At 48.4% G+C, this 18,839-nt stretch overlaps 1 long non-coding RNA gene across 1 annotated transcript in view; it reads left to right on the plus strand.

The window, feature by feature from the left end:
* Positions 1–460: 460 nt before the first annotated feature.
* Positions 461–18,839, plus strand: part of LOC144166748 (uncharacterized) — a 35,855-nt gene continuing 17,476 nt past the window's right edge. The window contains exons 1-2 of the long non-coding RNA XR_013321754.1: positions 461–510; positions 12,514–12,582. This is a non-coding gene — a long non-coding RNA (uncharacterized LOC144166748). The remainder of the gene's footprint in view (positions 511–12,513; positions 12,583–18,839) is intronic.

The following is an 18,839-nucleotide window of genomic DNA, read 5'->3' on the forward strand; positions in this document are numbered from 1 at the left end:
TAGCACAGGACAGAAACGGGTGGAGGTCAATGGGGGAGGCCTTCGTCTTGCAGTGGACCTAAATAGGCTGTTGGTGATGACTGATGATGATGATGGAAATGAGCGCTCATCCGCCCGTGTGTATACTTTTCGTCTCCTGTGTTTGTTCTGCACTACATTTGACCACAGCAGGTGAAGTTGGGGTGGATGCTGCAGTAGAATTTGGGAGCAGTTTGAGAGATGCACCGGCTTGAGAAAGTTCTACACGCTTGTTGGCAGTCTTTGATAATGACCTGAAAGATGGGTTTTGTAGCAAATTTGTACCGAACGCGCCTTAAAACGGTGATTTCAACCGAACACACTAACGATAGTGTGCATAAGCAATGCTAATTTCACTAATAATTTCAACAGACCAGATATAATGATTATTTCACGAATGGTGAGTGCTTAATCTAACAAACCACAACTTTCAACGTTTCAGTTTTTTGGGCTTCATTTTCAACCATAAATGGATGTCGTTTAACTTCTGAGGTGAGTACTCGTAAATATTTGGTTAATTACGATGCCGTGAATGCTTGCTCTTTGGCTCCAAAACGCGCTAAACATTTACTTCAAAGTCAGCTCGCTGCAAGTCATGGCTACGTGTCCGAGGTGTCCGAAAAAAATTAGTGTGACTTTTACAAACTCCTACAAGTTTGAAAGCTGTATTACCTACGGATCAAACCTTCCATAGACATTATTTGTACGAGCTCACAGTAAAACGCATGAATAAGAGATGAGCAACTACAGCTAACCAAATATTTGGTATAGCTATAAGAAATACGGTAAGTGAAACTCGCGACACATATTTTACAATTATAATATTTTCCGGCCGTTTTCTTCTACTAAAACTGCCCGGTTTTCTGGTTGTGTTCCGAAGCTGCGGTAATATATAAACCATCGTCATGAAGAATACTGTTGCCGTGAGGTTGTCCAAACCGAATGTTGTGCAGAGTTAGTTGTCACTAGAGGTTGGCGTATGAAGGCCTTCAGTATAACATTTAACTTGTAGAGGCATTTCGCAGCCATTTTAACCTTGATAAACTTTTTATAATCGCCAATGGCTTACAATATTTTATTTCTCTATTAGAAAGGTTCTTTTCCTGTAACCGCAATCTTACACAATACGCTTTATTGCGACCTTGAGAATTAATACGATCAAAGATGAGGGATAGGCGCGATAAGTATGCGCCAACGATCCATCCACCCCCTTCCGTGCGTTTGACGCTCGGCATGACGCGCACTCCATGCTGCAATTCTGGAAACTCCTAACTCGACGTTTCTTGCACGTTCCTGTTACATCGTTGTAACCTTGCTGTCCGCAGTCACCACCTTACTGGTCAACCTTGCTCTACTTAGCAGTGGTTCTGCCTGCCGGTAGCTGCTTTCGAGGTTTACCGAGATAAACAGTTCATTGCCGTCTTTACGATTCAATCCCTACTTTTGCGCACCCGACTTTGCAGTCACTCAGCAGTCCACTTAACTTTGGAATGAACGGCGACAAGCAAATCGCCAGGCGGGGCGCGGCGAAGAGCCTCCGCTTTCCAAACAACTAGGCTTGGAGCGTTGAGATTGAGGTGCCCCCCCCAGTTCAAGTTTGGGTCACCTCTTTTGGCACGCACTGTGTTTTTCGGTCACGGTATGTCTGTGAAATGACATCGCATATTCCCGCGAACGTGTACCATTCCTTGCTCACGTATGAGTAAATAATTGAAAAGGAAACACTGACCACATCTCAAAGTTTCCGAACTGGATGACTAAATGGCGTAGCCGGCGCACGCAGGTGCAAGCCGCGCGCACTCTGCGCTATGTGCGGTGCCAGATTGGCCGGTGTGCCTTTGCCTGTGGCTTGGGTGATGCTTCGGGTTGTGAAACATGTGATGCACCATCAGATTCTTTGGGGCTGTCGTTTCTTGCAGATATAAAATTAAAGTATAAAACCTGGCTACCTTTCTTGAGAAACATAACGCATAGTGTACTCACGGCACTATCGATAGCTGTTCGTGAATTATCATCGTCGTGTTATTTGTGCGTAGGTATCAGTGCGAAGGTGTTAGCCTCTCGTTCGTCCTTGTTATTGGTGGGTTCCGCCTGCCGAAAACAAGTGGAAGCGAACACCATGAAGTGGCCCGATCAGGTGGCCCGATAGTATAAGAAAAAAATAATCCACCAAAAGAAAAAACGAGAACAGCATTTCGGGCAACGCCTCCTACCACGATATTTGAAAGAAGAAATATGAAAGAAAATGAGCGTTGGGGCTCATTAGGAGGTACAAGCGGTGGCAGTTGGGGGGTTTGTAATTCCCTCGGATGCCTGCTCCGTGACCCCTGCTGGGCCGGGGGCGGTGGAGGCGGTGGAGGCGACGCAAATGCCGGCCACAGGTGTAGCGGTGGGGGAAGTAGTTTTTCTACTGGTGGAGGATCCGCTTGGTAGAGGCGTTGGTTGGAAAACGGTCGAGCTTCTTTGGAGACCTCCGCCGTCGAGATCGGTGGCACCGCCGCTGTCGTACTGTCGCAGCAGTTTCCTTTTGCTTTGAGTGATCACTCACATTCTGTTTTAACACAGCGACCTCCATCTTCATATGTGGGCACTTCTTCGATAAGGCATCCTGAGGCCCCTCACAGCTGGCGCACTTGAGGGTAGCTTTAGTGCAGTCGCTAGCCTTGTGCGGCCCAGCACATTTGGGAGTCACAGAGGCTTTCCTGCAGACTGCAGCGACATGGCCAATCTTGAGACACTTGGGGGCTGGATGGGCTTTGGCAGATAGGGTCGGACAGGCTGGCGGAAATGACCCACCTTAACATGGGCAGGAAGCCACTTGCACTTGAAATCTAGGTTCAGGCACCTGGACCTACAAGTGCGGCTAACTTATCTGATGACAATACCTTCATAAGCAGGTTTGAATACTATTTGCAGGTCCTTCTCTGGGCTAGATGCATCGACGTCAAAATGACGCCTACCGTCGTGTCTCCATGCGGAGCGTCATGAGCTCGCATTTTTATGTCTTGCAGTGAAGTATTCTTCCGCAAAAGCTTCAGCGCACTCCGGTGTTGCACGTCCATTGCCGAGACATTTCGACGGAAATTATTCCTGACGTCCTTGACTTCTTCAGCCACAGTGGCCTCGACGAACGCGGAGACTGCTTGCTTGTTGAGCATCCTAAAGTTCTCTGACTTGGCCTCCGGCACGAACAGTATCGTGTGAAGAGGGTGTCTAGGCACGGGCTTTACTGTCGAGGTGCTAGATCGCGAAGATGCCGTGAGGAGCCTTCTTTTCGCCTTTTTTCCAAGGTACAGTTGGAAGCCGTGGTCAGAATCACTGTCAGTAACCTCTGAGAACAGCTTAGTGTCCTCGGTGTCCGTGTCAGTCGGGAGGCTGGCGCGTTTTTTGTAGGCGGCGCCTGCTATTGGATCGACGTCGCATGGTTCCTGCGGGAGAACTCTGTCCATTAACGCTCAGAAAAAGCCGGTGTCCCACGGGTTGAAAGAAAGAGGACAACAAATAGTCGCAGATGAAAAAAGTAGCGTCCTACAGAACAGGCACTTCGTCGTTGTTAACCTCAGTTGGAATAATGCAAATTCTACAGAGAAAAGAATGAAAATTCTACAGACCAGAGAGAAATAGGAAGAACCACAGAAAGTGATTCTGGAGCAGTAAAGCATGTCAGAAAGTCAATGCTTGATAAAGGCCTCGATGGAAACCTTTTATGCCTGTGGGTGAAAGTTGTACCTTTTTAAAGACGATAGTATACACTGCAACGATAGTCTCTCTTGGGCTACTTAAGCCCAGGAATTTCGGTCTGTCTGTCTGTCTGTGACTCGATTGAACCAATTAGCCAAAGTATGCTAGATATTGTGCAATAGTCTTGTATACTCACAGCCAAAGGTAAACGTCTAAGCCCGGTTTATATTTTCATACTTGTCAACTTTGTTGAAGAAGAACAAGACTTTACGCAAATATATACAGGAAATTAGTACACAAGGGATATTTACAGTGTTCCTTTATTAAAAAATTCATGGACGCTTGGTTTTTCGGTATCGAATGATATTCTACATCTACTGCAGAAAATCGCCGCCTGCTGTTGCCCGCGCCACCTGCAGGCAGCAAATGAAAAATCACGTGGCAACAGCAACGAAAGGTTCCACTAGCTAGGTTCCACGTTCTGCTTTGAACGCACGTGGAGCACGGCCACGCGGTTCTATAAACGTTGAAGTCGGCCGCCTCAATTCACGCGCGTCTCCGCCCTACTGCAGCGCTGGCATCGAGGAACGCGGCCTGTAGCAGTGGAAAGCGGTAAATTCAAATCGACTTGAGCAAACCTTTAGTGCGTTTACCTTAGGATGAGCGCCACGGTACAGGAACAATGGGAAAGCAAAGCAAGGTGAGTGGGAAAGCAAAGGGAAGCAAAGGGAGGCGAAATTTGCAACGAAAGGAGCAGGTACGCGGCCGAGCGAGCGAGCGAAGCAACTTTATTAAATATACGCGTCCAATTTTTTTTACCTTACGAGCGAATGAAGCGGAAGGCCTCGTCTTCGCGTATTTGAAAAACTGAAGACGAGACGGGTAGCAATCAATCGACACATTAATTCCGTGCAATGGCTGTACTGTTGCTTCATCTGCTGTCTCCTCGTTGTCAATAGCAGCGACAGGATCTGCGCTTCGGACCTCAGAAATGACGCCACCTATGGGGACGCCCCGCACCTGACGTTTTACGCGTAGACATCTACGTAGTCCCAAATAAACCGCTTCCGTAACGTCTATTATACGGGGTTGAAAGTTCCTTTACCCGATTTCACTTCTACGGGTTTTTTTGGCTTTCCAGAGGTGACGCAGGCTAGCTTGTGGGAAGCGCGGCCGTTTCTCAGGCGTTGTGCCCTGCACCAAACTGCCGGCGGCGTTCCGCGTAATTATAATTATCTGCGTGGCACCCCTCGTGTATAAATCGCCGGATTTCCCGCACGTTGGCTGCTACAGATACTTGGGCGGGCAAAATCGTACAGTTCGATGTATCGAAAAATTCACCATATTGAAGATAGGAATAACCTGGTTTCACGGTATTGGCAAATCAGAGCGTCTTCCCATCGGCCAATTTCAGCACATTGGTGCAAGGCATGGGCTTTGTTTTGTTTACTTTTGCGTTGTGTTGCCGGCGTATGGCCACGCCAGTGTGCCCTATCAGTTTTCGAAGTGAAGCGTGTGTTCTTATCTCTTTCTTTTGTATGCCGGAGAAGCTATCTTATTAAGAGCAAAGATGTTTAACAAATGTTCAGAGTTTTGAGTCCGCAGTTTTTAAAAACCAGGAAATTCCGAGCGCTCTTGTGTATCTGCCTCGAAGCGACCGCCCTGCGTCCCCGGTGTACGTTTGGGAAAACAAGCACACCAATTTCGGAAGATTAGCCAAGATCGCGGCGACCGTATGGCAGTTAAGAAAGCTAAGAAAATGCTGAGCGCTCGTGTGTGCGTGCCTCGCAGAGGCTGCCCCGCGTTGGCTACGCAAATAAGCAAACCAAGCATAACCGCTACAGGAGATTGGCAATTATTGGCCAAAAAACGCCAGTGTTCGCCTTAACCGTTGCAAGATATACTCAGAACGAGAGATACACGTCAGAGAGTATGCCCCTCCAAGATGATATCGAAAGATTATTAATTCCAAAAAATGAACGAAGCTCACGCATAGCAAAAAAAGTCACAGCCATCTCCACGAAGTGAATGATGATGAGAGGGCGAAGCTAAAATGCTTATCGGTGAAACCGTGAAACATTGTTATAGGTCTTCTTGACGGCGCGCACCATCCCAATGAGTGAAGGACATAAGGCGCGTTCGTAGCCATGCTCGCGTCTAGGTTTGTAGTGCAGTGGGAATTGCGCCACGTACCTCCCGTCGCGGCCAGAGAGTCGTGGGATCGAAACCGGGCGCCGCCGCGTCAAGACCACGACTCCTCGCTCGCAAAGCTTGATACTTCCCACCGCTCCGTTGATAAGCCCGTCGACGACGTCGATGTTTGCAGTAATTATATAGGGCTTGTTTGGGACGACGAGAATCTCCATGGGTAAGTTGGCGAATTCGGTGTGTGACATTTTAGCCACCTTGGCCGTCGCCTTCTGCAGAGCATCTCGTGTCGCGTACCCCCGGTACGTGTCTTGAGCTCGCAGGCGACGAACAACAACCTTTTCTTCTTCCTCTCCTCCTTGTTGGGCAGCAACGAACGCGTTGAACGTTTTGACCTGTTCGGCCAATCTTTGGTTGGCCAATCCCTAGGGGGATCCTGCCACAATCATCATCGTGGTGCCGTGTACAGCAGCAATGAGCAAGAGGAGCTTCGTCCCTAAAATTATGAAGTAAAGGTCGTTTCTGCGGTGAAGAAAGAGCAAATTGCCTGCAACCGTGACTTAACCGTTGTGACCGTCGTGAATGCTCCGTACAGCTTCTCTATCTTCAAGGCTTATGCGTTAGAGTGAGCTTCCTTTATTTTGTTGTAGGGGGAGTGTTTCACTCTGTCTTTACTAAACTATAATGGTCGTCTTTGATCGACAGAGCTCTTTAGTTTATTCGTGGGCTTCAGAAACAGTCGCGGGGAAACATAAACGCACTCATGGCAAACGCCGCGGCATGTGATTCTCCGACACTAGTATGTTCAAGCCTTTTTGCGAACTGCCCCTTCCTGTCTTGCCTATTCTTCGAAATCTTAGCGGAGCGCAAGTTCGCTCCTCAAAACTATGTTTCTTCAAATAACCAGCGTCGTCTTTGGCTAATGGCTATGTTACATCTGGTGGAGCATCGGGGTACCTGAATCCTATGCCGCCGCAAGCCGTCTAGCAAGTGCGACCCGTGCCAGTCACCGACTGCGACGCCTTCTCCCCGAATACGCTCACACTCAAAACAGTCAAATGCACATGGACACACAGTGACAATTACCAACCCTGCGAGTTTATCTTCCGTGGTTCTGCTAGGCCCCTGCAAACATCATCGTTCCGGGAATCCCCTGATGAGGGCCCAGAACAATGGTTTCAGAAGCGAGAATGCATCCACAACTTAAACAGGGGGAACAACGACAAAAACCATTGGGCATGCTGTCTTTTATTTGGAAGATGCAACTCGAACTTCCATCGAAAACCATGAGATCGGCGTGACCAACTGAACCCCCGTCAAAACGGAGCTTTTTAAGACATTTGCTACCGTCGTGCGGAAGGAACGAGCCGCTGTGATGCTGCAAATGCGAACAAAACACCTTATGAAGGAGCCGTGCTTTTCTTGAGCAGATGAAGAGATTGTTTCTTCGAGCACACCCATAAATAACAAAAGAGAACAAACTGCAGTTTATAATGCAAGGAGTGAAACAAGAGCGCTTTGCTGCCTCGTTCGTAATTCCTCCAAACCAGTAGTCCAGTTCTTGTCTGAGGCGGCCGCAATCGGGAATACGTCTGAAATTCGCACGAGGCAGTAAACGCACTCGTGACGAATACCATATACGGTTTTGTTTGGTCTGACAGACTTGGCGAAACCATCAGTAGAGTGGTTTTACAGATCTGCGGAAAGTTTTCCCTACGACGGCGCAACCACAAGTTTCTTCCATAATTAAAGTGATCCCTGAAAAACTGCAATAAGCACTGGGGCTTCTAATTTGCCGGAAGCGCTCCTTGAGTTGAACGCTATTGCGCCACCCCTTTTCGCCGCCCCCGCCCATCGGTAATTACTCGTCAGAAGGATCTGTACTGCGTAAAATGTCGCCCGCCAGACACCTGCGGTGAATCGTTCCACCCCCAGGACAACCTATGTGTGACGAATCTCTGAACATTGTCGTCTATGCTACCATTGCCTCCGCAATGGTAGCATAGAAGATGTAATAGCATAGAAGATGTAATGCGAAGGCAAGATAACCATTGGTGATTAAAGACAACAGAGTGTATTCCTAGGAAATGCAAGCGTGGCAGGGGCGGAAGAAAATTAGAAGGGAAGATGAGATCAAGCAGTTTGTGGGGACACATCGTTCGCAGTTTTATCATTACCATGATAATTGGACATTAATTGGAGAGGCATTTGTCCTGCAGTGGGCGTAGATAGGATGATGATGATGATTACTGCACCAAGCAAAGTTGGTCAAACGTCGGCCTAGGGAGAGGCATCGTAGGAGAAGTAGATTTGGGCTTCAGTGGCAGTCATGGTAACGTATCTGAAAAACCTGAGCCTAAATGCGACCCCCCCAAGCGCCACCCACTGGTTTTCTGTAGAACACCCTTTCTATTCTTGTTAGCGACTTCCAATACGGCATTCCTGTTCCGTCTGACTGACCTAAGAGGAGAGTCATGGGTTTCAAACTTGACTGCCAGGGTTCCAGCCACACTGCTTCCATTCTTCGCAAGACCATGACACATTTTTCTGCAGCATGTTCGCTTAGATTCATCATACGTGTTATTGCTCAAGAAGAGACCAGATCGGCATATGGTAGGTTGTTTTAACTTATAAGCATGTTGGTTATTTCGGTGATTCTTCCAGTACGACGCGAAAAAAAAAGCAAGGGGGTGTCATAGCCGCGAGATTTGTCGTATACGCGCCCCAGTTCTCACCACGAGCCGACGGTGGGGTGCAGTGCCGGCGTTGGAGAAAGGTCTGTAAAAAATAGGTACTTGTCATCTTTTTTAGGATTGGTGCCTAAAAATCAAGGGAGTCAGCTCTGGTAAAAACGGGGAGGTGTTCGTCTGAAAGCTCACAGAGCCTTGCATGAAAAAACAATTCAAGAGAGATTTATATCAATAGGTCAGGTGCCCTACGGCACGACAATATGAACATAGGCGAGAGGTAACTAAGAATAGTACAAATACTGCCCGTTGGGCATTGCAGTACCGTGGCCCATACAACTCGACCTGTCAATTTCGCGACTCCACTATAGGGACCAGGCAGCTGGACGGGTGGCGCCACCACTCGGCGCTCCGCTCGTCAGTGGAATGAGCCGGTGCATTGGACTCCACAGCCTCCCGTTGTTTTTGTCGTGTTTACTTCGGTGCTTTGTACGTTTTGGTGGCGTTGTGAGCAGACATGTGAGATGAAACGAAGTCTAGTCAGGTGTGTTGGGTTCTTAGATGCAGCAATGACTACGTAAACTTGTCAGACGCGTCTAAAGTTGGGTATCGGCTGCAATGGCATGAGAGCTTTTTGCAGCGACCTGCGCTCGGCTCCACCCGTTCTGAGCTAGAATAAAACTACTATTATTAGTATTATTTTTTTCTTAAATGCACTAACGGCTACGCAAACTTATTGGATGCTTGTAAAGTTGGGGAAGGGCTACATTGACACGAGCGCTTTTTGCAGCGCTCTGCGCCTTGCTCCGCGCGATCTGAGTAGGAATAAAACTATTAGCAATATTAAAATTCCCTTCTACCACTTTAAATTATCTTCGCTGGTTTCAATGTATACGGTTTCCACGCCAGCCTTAGCGCTGGGGTACCTCGATACGTGTGCTTTAAATAGAAAGGCACCTGCATACGAGATGGATTGCCGTGTACGTAGAAATGTTGCGGTAGTTTGCACTTTCTGTAACCGTAAGCTTTGTACCTTCGGTTTTGGCGAGCGACACTGTGACAGCATGGGAGCCTGAAAGCCGAAGTGGAAATCCCACGTTTGTGGTGGTGATTTTATCAAGAGCCAAAGTTATTCACCAACTCAAAAGCCCAAGCTACAAACCATCCCTCCTCCGCTTCCCGTTTTACCACCTGCGTAGAATAAATGCTGGCACCGATAGTTAAAAAATGTGGCAGTGTTAACGTCAGCCGGTGTTTTTTTAATGCTAAAGTATTCTTTACAGAGTACCTAAAAAATCGTGTAATGCCTGGTTAAGACACCAAAAATGCGCGATTAGTTGCCTCAAATATGGGTGCATGAGCCCGAGTCCTCCACCACAGACATATTTCCGATACGCTGAAAAAGTTTAGATTTGGAGAGGGGGCATTGAAGTTCAAAATTAAACAGAAAAATCATCTCCTCCTCCATCTAATGATTATGATGGTTGAACACAAAGCTTTCTTCGTGCGAAATCGAATGGGAAATGGTCAAAGTCAAAGACGCTGCGATTAAAATACCAAACTGCGTGCTTGTAAAATGCGACGCTTAATTAGTCAAAGTTTAAATCCAGAAGGCAACCAAGGAAACCCATACGATAGAGTTTTGCGATAAACCCTCATCGTCGTTAGACGAAGGTGTGCATGATTTTTCGAGCGTAGGCGGCAGCTTGTAAACCGACCGCAGCATTCAGTTGTGAAGCTGAGTACAGGTTTAGGGCACCCTCCTGTCTTTCGTCCTTCAGCCACGCAGGAATTGGTTTTTGAAAAACCATTTAACAACTAGCCAGCAACTATTGTAATTCTTGTAAAGCAATGCTTCTCCACGACAAGCAATAACGTTCTCCTATCATGCGGTATTTATTCTATCAACGATTCCCGATGACTGTAGTAACAGCATTTCTGTGAAATTAAACACGTTTCAGCCGTCGGTAATAAAGTTACGGAAGCGTCGTCCATCACAATTTCTGTTTTGAGGTAAATCTTCGAAGACACCCCCAAGCTTTGTCTTTCGCTTGTGCACGACGTCGACGCCGTTTCGTCATCAACTGCCAAAGGCCAGCGCCGCAGCATTCCTAGATCGGTTGCACACCCCGGCTTTGTGGGAGCATTTAGCGGCAATATACTCCTCGATTCGCGAAACTGCATGCAGGCATGAAAAAAATTGCATGAAGCAACGAACTTTCACTTCCAGCTTGACTTCCAGCTTGGCGCATTGAGCGTCGTCTGCTATTCGTAAATACCGAGTATGGGCGTAAATAACACACATGGCATCCCTCGTAAACGTCACACCCACGCTCAAGATTTACCGATTTGAAAAATGCCCGTGGGGTTACGTATGCTTTGCAAGCCGCACCGCAGAAAAACGACAGAAAGCCATGCACAACTACGCTGTGCTGACCGCCACCGGCATTCCACTGACGAGCGGTTCGCCACGGGCGGCGCTGTTCGCTGAAACGACGGTGGTGCCATACAACGGCCGCCCGGTACCCTATACAGAATGTGAATGTGCAGCATCTGCTATGGACCTAACCGGGACTGCATGAACTCCGACTACGGCATTTTCGGGCCACGGCCTCCAACTTAGTCCCCCTTTAGACCTACAGGGCTGGTTTCATTCACCAGTTAGTCCACAACTACTGCACTTAATACACGAATCCAACTTTTCAGGCGCCTCTGAATTCGTGTGCCATTATGCCGCAGGGCCAACTTTCCAATACAAAATACAACCAAATCAAACGTTAAAGACATAGTAAGAATGAGGAGAGTAAACTATTGCTCGAAAGTAGTGGATTTCACTAAAAAAATTAGCAGTTTGATGCTTCTGTAAGACGCGGAAATCCTACAATATTCACCGACCCGGCTGATGATGCGGAGCTATCTCGGAGACGAACTTGGCTACTTGCAAAGGGCTCCTTTAGTGAACTCGAGGCAACCGATGACGATTACAGAAATTCAGAAACCAGAGAGCACGATGTCACCTTCAAACGCCGGTCCCAACTGACGATAAACGCATCCACAGAACTCACCGTGCCATCATGACCATCCAACAATACCGCGTGTTCTCCGCGCGGGCTCTCCTTTTATAGTTGCAATAAAACGAAAGAAGACAACACGCAAAGCTTTCGTTGTAGTTGGGCGGCCAATTTTTCTTTTCGGCACCTTCTCGAGTCGTCTGTCGCGTAACACTGTGAAAATCACGTGGCCTACGCAAAAGGGCTGGAAATTCCTCAATACCGGGAAACTTTGGTGTTCTTAACAGCGAAACAGTTTAAGCCGAAACTTATCCGTCCGGCTCACAAAAAAACCTCGTGCGACGATGGCGTCACCTCGTGTTGCCTGGTAACCCATGGCGCAGACCTTCACAGCTTCGCGCTAGCTTCTTTAGCCTAGGCATGGCTCATACGAGCCTCACCGCCGGCCGTCAAGCCATCACGCCACTGCATAAACACATGGTATGAAAGCTCGTGCGCAGCGGCTGTCCAGCAGATGTGCGATGGGGAAGCCAAAGATTCGTAGTACCGAGGAGGGAGCCGCTTACTGGAAATCGCATCGTGCTGGTAAGCGAGAAAATGATAGTCGACGCCGAGGGGACCATGAACATTAAAAAAGTGGCCATGGCCAGCGACGCCACCGAGGCGAGGATACTGAGTACGCCAAGCGAGAGAGGGCGAGAGGTCGGGAGACGTGGCTAAGAAAAGCTTAGAAAACCCAACCTAAAATCGCAAACCTGAGCAAAACCTCCAAAAGCCAGGGCCAGCTAGGTGCGATCAGCTCCGCTGTGTCTGTAGCTTTGCACCCCTAGTGCAAGGTATACTCATTTTTTTCTCGTTTAATTGCCGGCGAGCTGGCGCAGTGCGGAAGCAATGACTGCATTTTTAATGCAGTAATGTACATAAAATTTAGGAGTTTAAATCTTGCTTCACCCTTGATGTCTTTACAGGGTGGCAAAGCCGTTCCGGATTGTACATTAGAGGACGGAAGCTGCTACGTTGGGGGTACCATGTGCAATGTAAGTCGAAGCCGTTTTTGGATTTTTTCCGAATAAGAAGTACGCATGTACGTACGCTTCAATGTATGTTATATATGAACATGTACCACTTTACTTATAACGTGTGTCGTTTTGTCATGAGCACCATAGACACCTTAACTTGCGGCAATGAAACAACGAACCATAAAAAAGGTTGGTCTCTTCCGCCACAAGAAGAATTCAATGCGATACTTTCTATGCCTGAGTGATGGTGAAAATCGCATCACCAAAACGTACTCGAAAAATGTAGTGCCCTCCCACGCTCAGAAGAAGGATGACCTGCAAAGCAGCACGTCGTCCACGAAGTGCACAAAACAAAACACGTTTGTTTGTAATTTACAGCTTAGCATACTTCCTACCCAATTACCTCAATAAAATTTAGAAAAGACCCGAGCTTTATCCTCGAGCTGTCTTTTCCCCTTCAGCGTCGAAGGCAACTTACGGTTTGTGTAACACGCCAACCCAATCCTCTCTACCACAGATGACACCATACGGGTCGCATTGGGCTGTTTGACGGCCACATTGAACGTCACGCCAACACAACGGACATTTCATCAGTAAGGGTATAAAAAGCTGTTACTGCTCCTGCCACTTCACCTACCACCCGCCGCTCCCGAACCGTGCATGCATCAAACGGCAACCGGTCATGCTCGGGTGCTTAGAAGTGAAACATACCGTCGAACACGTTGCTCTCAAAGCCATTTAAGCTGCGCGAGTGATATTGACCCACGTCGACATTCCCACCGGTCCAGGTGATGTTTACCCGGCAGGGATTCCCAGCTGCACAAACAGCTGGGACATGAGCCGGCAAGGGCGGCAGCAGCGACGTTCCGTCGTTTTGACGCCCATTCACACTTTTGTTCGGGCTGATGCTTCTTAAGTTTCCGCTCTTCTTCCCCAAGCCGCAGTCATGCGTCCGCTCATACCGTTTTAACACCTCCACGTGTGTGTCTATTCTAGTGGACACACGTCGGGGTTCATTTCGCTGCCCATTGTCTGTGTAACGCACCAACCCAGACCCAACCACTTGATTGTGGAGGACAGCTGACTGGGGTTATTCCGCCATGAGACTGCCACGCTTAAATGTCCCACCACCCCGAAAGGTATGTCACCGGTAGCGACATTAAGCCCTGCTGTGCATGCATGCCCCCTTCCCTTCACCCCCAACCCGTGCACGCCTAAACCTAATTAGGCTTGAAATACTCTGGCGAATGGAGTCAGAAAGACTTTATAGGCGACAAGAATACGATCTATGATTATTCTTCCGCCACGACAACTATGACCAGCTGGTCAACGTGGGCCGCCGACGTGACAATGTCGCTCGGAATGGCCTTAAAGCTGCACAAGAATAATGTGCTCAAGCCAGCCTTCCAACGGGGCAAGTTGCTTTCGACGGGCAAGGGCACGTGCCTAGTTGGCGAAGTGGAATTGGAAGCGGCACCGGCCGCGGCTACACTCTCGGCGGTGGTCTTTGCGGCGGCTCTCGGGTGTCTATACCACCCATTCCCGCTGGTGTTGATTATCCGCGATCATCTGATGGCGGCGCTACGGCGGCTATCAGCCTACTACGCAAGTTGTGAAAGAGGCGTGAGGGGTGGCGAGGGGAATAATCGTTGTGATAACCCTTCTAAAAGAGGGTCGGCGGTGGCGAGCAGGAGCACCGGAGTGGCACCTAGTAAATCTGCACTTGTAATGACTTACGTGGAGGTGTTAACTCGCTATGGGACGGACACATGTCGCTCGCTTGGGGGAAGAAAAACAAAACCTTAAGAAGCGTCAGCCCGAACAGAAGTGTCAATGGTCACCAAAACTACGGAAATCCGCTGCCTCCGCCCCCGCCGGTTCATTTTCCAGCTGTTTGTGTAGCAGAGAATCCCTGACGGGTGAACAGCAACTGGACTGCTGGGACTTCAGACGTGGGTCAAAATCACTCGCTCAGCCTAAATGGCTTTGAGAGTGGCATGTTCGACCGTATCTTTCACTTCTAAGCACCCGCGTATGACCGGTTCCCGTTCGATGCTAGCACGGGTTGGGAGAGGCGGGTGGTAGGGGGGGGGGGTCCACGAGCCATAACAGCTTTTATACCCTACCTGATGACATGTCCGTTGTGTTGGAGTGATGTTCAACGTGGCCGTCAAACAGCCCAACGCGACTGGTTCGGTGTCATCTGTGGTAGATCGATTAATTTTATGATTGATTGTACGGCTCAACACTTAAATGCAATGCAGGCGATGGGGCACGCCATGGTGGAAGGCTCCGGATTAATTTTGACCACCTGGGGATCTTCAACGTGCGCCCAAATCTCGGACACGCGGGCGTTTTTACTTTCTCCTTCATCATAAAAGCGGCCGCCGCGGCAAGGAATCGCACCCGCGACCTCGAGCTCAGCAGCACAACACCTTTGCCACTGAGTCAAAGCGGTGGGTATCTGTGGCAAAGTGGATTGGGTTGGCGTGTTACACAAATCTTAAGACGCCTACGACGCGGGAAGGAAAGAGACAGCCCTACCTTTGTCCGCTAGGATAAAGCTCGGGTCTGTTCGAAATTTCATTCAGGTAATTGGCTAGGAAGTGTGCTGAGCCGTAAATTACAAATAAACGTGTTTGTTTTGTGCACTCCATGGAGTATGTGCTGCTGTCCGGTCATCCTTTTTGATAAAGTGGAAGGACACTAATTTTTATTTAGTTTTTTTTGTAGGTACCCTTAGGGCCCAAGCGGGCAATACATAGCGGGGGAATGAGTTCAATACCGGCAGAACGTACAATATTGTAGAAGAAAAGAATCAACGCAACAAAAGTAACATTTAAAAACCATAAAAGCACAAGAAGTATACACTACAATTGCAAAATAATTTGCCAACCATTGTATCCAAAAACAGCAAGTGTAAAAGTAACAGATAACCTCGTATTTAAACGCAGGACCACATATTTGCAGCCTAGAAAAGATGAGCATGATTAGGACAAGTTAGAGTATTTTGAAAGATAAAAATGTGAGGAGTGCGGTTTGAAGAGAACAGGCGTCTGTTAGATTGACTAGACTAGTTGGTAAAGATGTCCACTCATTGATTGCCAATACAAGTGCTGAGTTGTGATATTTGTTCGAGCAAAATTTCGATAACTCTGTGAGAGGGCGGTTGGTGCGTACGTACATATATAATGTGCCGGAAGGATGAAATTGCGAGCGAATGGCGTTGAATGATGGTGGAGGATGTGAAAAAAGTTAATCTTGAAAACTGCCTGCGTTTGGTGAGAGGAGGGAGAATAAGTAGTGTCAATCAAGGCAGGTACACTCTGGATTCCTGAGTACGACGGCAGAATGAAGCGTGTGACTTTGTTATGTACGGCTTCAAGCATGTTATACATATTTGGTGTTGATGCCAGACGACTTGCGCATATTCTAGTGACGAACAGGAGACAGTGTTATACGTGTGTCGGAATTAGCCAATTATAGGCTACGCTTGAGCAGGCCGAGCGTTTTACATGACTGGGATGGGATTTTTTCATAAGGGGGTGCCCTGTTTAAATTGAAGGTGAATGTAACTAGAAGATATTTACACAATGAAACTGATTCAATTTCGACCCTATCTATTAAGTAAACATAAGTTTCTGATCTTGTGATGAAAGAAAATCGCACATGTTTAGCTTTTTCCACGTTTATTTTCATCGTCCATTTTTAGCAGCATTACGTTACAGTAAGTAAATCATGCTGGAGTGCAGAAACGTCGTCGGAAGTTACTATTTCTCTGTAAATTACAGTGTTGTTGGCAAAGAGGCGAACTGACAAGGAAATGTTACACGCTATGTCATTTATATAAATCAGACATAGTAAAGTGTTTCGTACGGACCCTTGGGGGACTCCTGATGGGATATACAGAGTTAAAAACGTGGCCGTTCAATTTTACAGATTGCCAACGGTTTGTTAGAAAAGTCCGAATCCAATGAACAGTTTTCCCATCCAGATTAAAATTACAAATTCTAAGCATTAGGTGCTGATGTAGAACCTCATCGAAAGACCTAGACAAATCGATAAAAATGGCATGCGTACAAAGCAACCTATAGCTTTTTCAGCTGTGGGCCCAGCGCAAAGAGGCTGAACTGGCTGCCTTGCAAGAGCCCTCGTGTGCGCCGGCTCGAATGCGTCTGCAACGCTTGACCGCTGCGGCCAGACGTCATGAGAAACGTCTTTCACGGCAACGATGGCTTAGCTGGTGTTAGTCGCTCGGCCCTTCGTCCACCACATCTTCTATTTGGCGCACTTTTCGGGCAATGGAATCAGGCGGCCGCACTCCGTATGCAGCAGCCAGTGCGTGCCTGGCCTTAGGCAAAACCCTGACCAATTTTCATTCGATGTAGTTCGAGCCTTGTACCCTGCATTTGACATCCTCCCGGCAAGCAACCCGTGCGCGTTTCCTCTACCGCGACACGTCGGTGCCTCTCCTTCTGATGATGTGGTCCGTGAAATACAATCGGCTTTCACCATGGCTGAGTTCCTGGCTGCGATAGACCAGGCGAAACTTCGGTAATCACCTGGCCCAGACGGCGTTACGTACGAGGTTTATAAGAACCTCAACGATCCGGCCCTGAGCCGTGTCCTCGATTACATCAATGAGGGGATGCTCTCCGGCCAAATACCAGAGTCATGGCTCCGGGCAGATATCGTCCTATACCGAAGCCAGGCAAACCACCCGAGCATCTTCCCAATTTTCGCCCAATAGCATTAATGGGCAACTTGTGGAAACTGTTGGAGCGAATGCTCGCTACGTGAATTCAGTGGTGGATAGACACTTACAGGTGGTATCCCCCGGCACAGATTGGGTTCAGACCTCATCTGGGAACAGAGGATGTACTTGAGCACTTCTCATCATTGGTGCTACTTGGTGGTCGATCTCACAAAGTGCGGACGTTGCTTTCCATGAAAATTCACGAGGCATATTACAGCGTTAGCCACAGTACTATCCTGGAAGTTCTCCAAAGCCTACTTGTCCCGGAAAAGGTCCGCTCTTTCATCCGGACATTCCTGACTAAAAGGTCATTTTCAGTACAGATTGGTGGAGCTAGTTATGGCCATTTTACCCCCGTCTGTGGAGTGCCTCAGGGGTCAGTGATTTCCCCCTTACTCTCTAATGTAGTTATTCTGCCGCGTGCCTGGAATCTTCGCTCCATATGAGACCTACACCTTGTGGTGTACGCGCACGATATTACAGTATGAACTGTCCACCCAGACCTGTCTCCGCAAGCGGCGAGCCTTCAACAAGCTTTAACTGACACACAGTAATTGTGTGAATACGCTCGTCCTCGCTTTCAGTCGAAAAGACAGCCATTCTATCCGTGGCCAATGGATGGGCCATCGCAGACTGGAGATGTCACAGATCGCGCTACAACTCTCCGGCCAGCCTTTGCGCCCTGCGACCTCTCTTCACATTCTCGGATTGTTGATTTCATCGTCAGGATCAGCTGCCTTGTGGCTTCGATATGCCCGCCAACAGGCAGGGCAAATGCTACACCGTATCCGACGCATTTCCCAAATGTCTGGATGCTCCTGCTTCAAAATCGCCCGACTCTTGGTGCGGTCAGTACTGCAGCCTCGACTTGTCTATCAACCTCAATTCCAGCGTATGACCCAGGCGGAGTGGGCCCGACTTGACTCAATAATAGAGCTGCAATTCGGATAATCACCTGCCTCCCTCAAAAAACGCCTATACCACCTCTTCAGGCAGAAGCTCAACTTAACACCCTGGACAAACTTGTAGATTAACGCCGCTCCGCCCGCCAGCACAAACTCAATTTTGTTCCGGAGGCCGTGGTGTTGGCGACCTACATGGACCGTTCTCTACCCGCCTTACCAGACCCACCTGTAGCTAGGCCGCCCTGTCTGTACAATCAAGTGACCGACAACCGGATGCTTCTTCGACTGCACAGTCGGTCGACGGGAAACCCATGCGCGCAACCCGCAGGCGTACCATTACGAGCGACTGTGAACCAGCCCCACCTTTTCGAGGCATTTTTGAACGCTGAGGCCCAAGACAGCGTTTCAACTACGGCGTTCGAATGCCCCTGTCATTGAGAAGCGAACCAAAGCTGCGCTTACGAAACACTCGGCACCTAGCCTTCCGTGCTGGTGGAGTTTACAGCCATCTGGGACGGACTTGAAGAGCTACTACCGGAACTTCTACAAGCCCCTGGACGTTTTATGGCACAAATTTTCACGGACTCAATGGCGGCCATACAAGATTTTCGACG

This window comes from Haemaphysalis longicornis, unplaced genomic scaffold (assembly GCF_048455015.1).
Source record: "Haemaphysalis longicornis isolate Haplotype H1 unplaced genomic scaffold, Haemaphysalis longicornis Haplotype H1 scaffold_19, whole genome shotgun sequence".
Taxonomy (NCBI): domain Eukaryota; kingdom Metazoa; phylum Arthropoda; class Arachnida; order Ixodida; family Ixodidae; genus Haemaphysalis; species Haemaphysalis longicornis.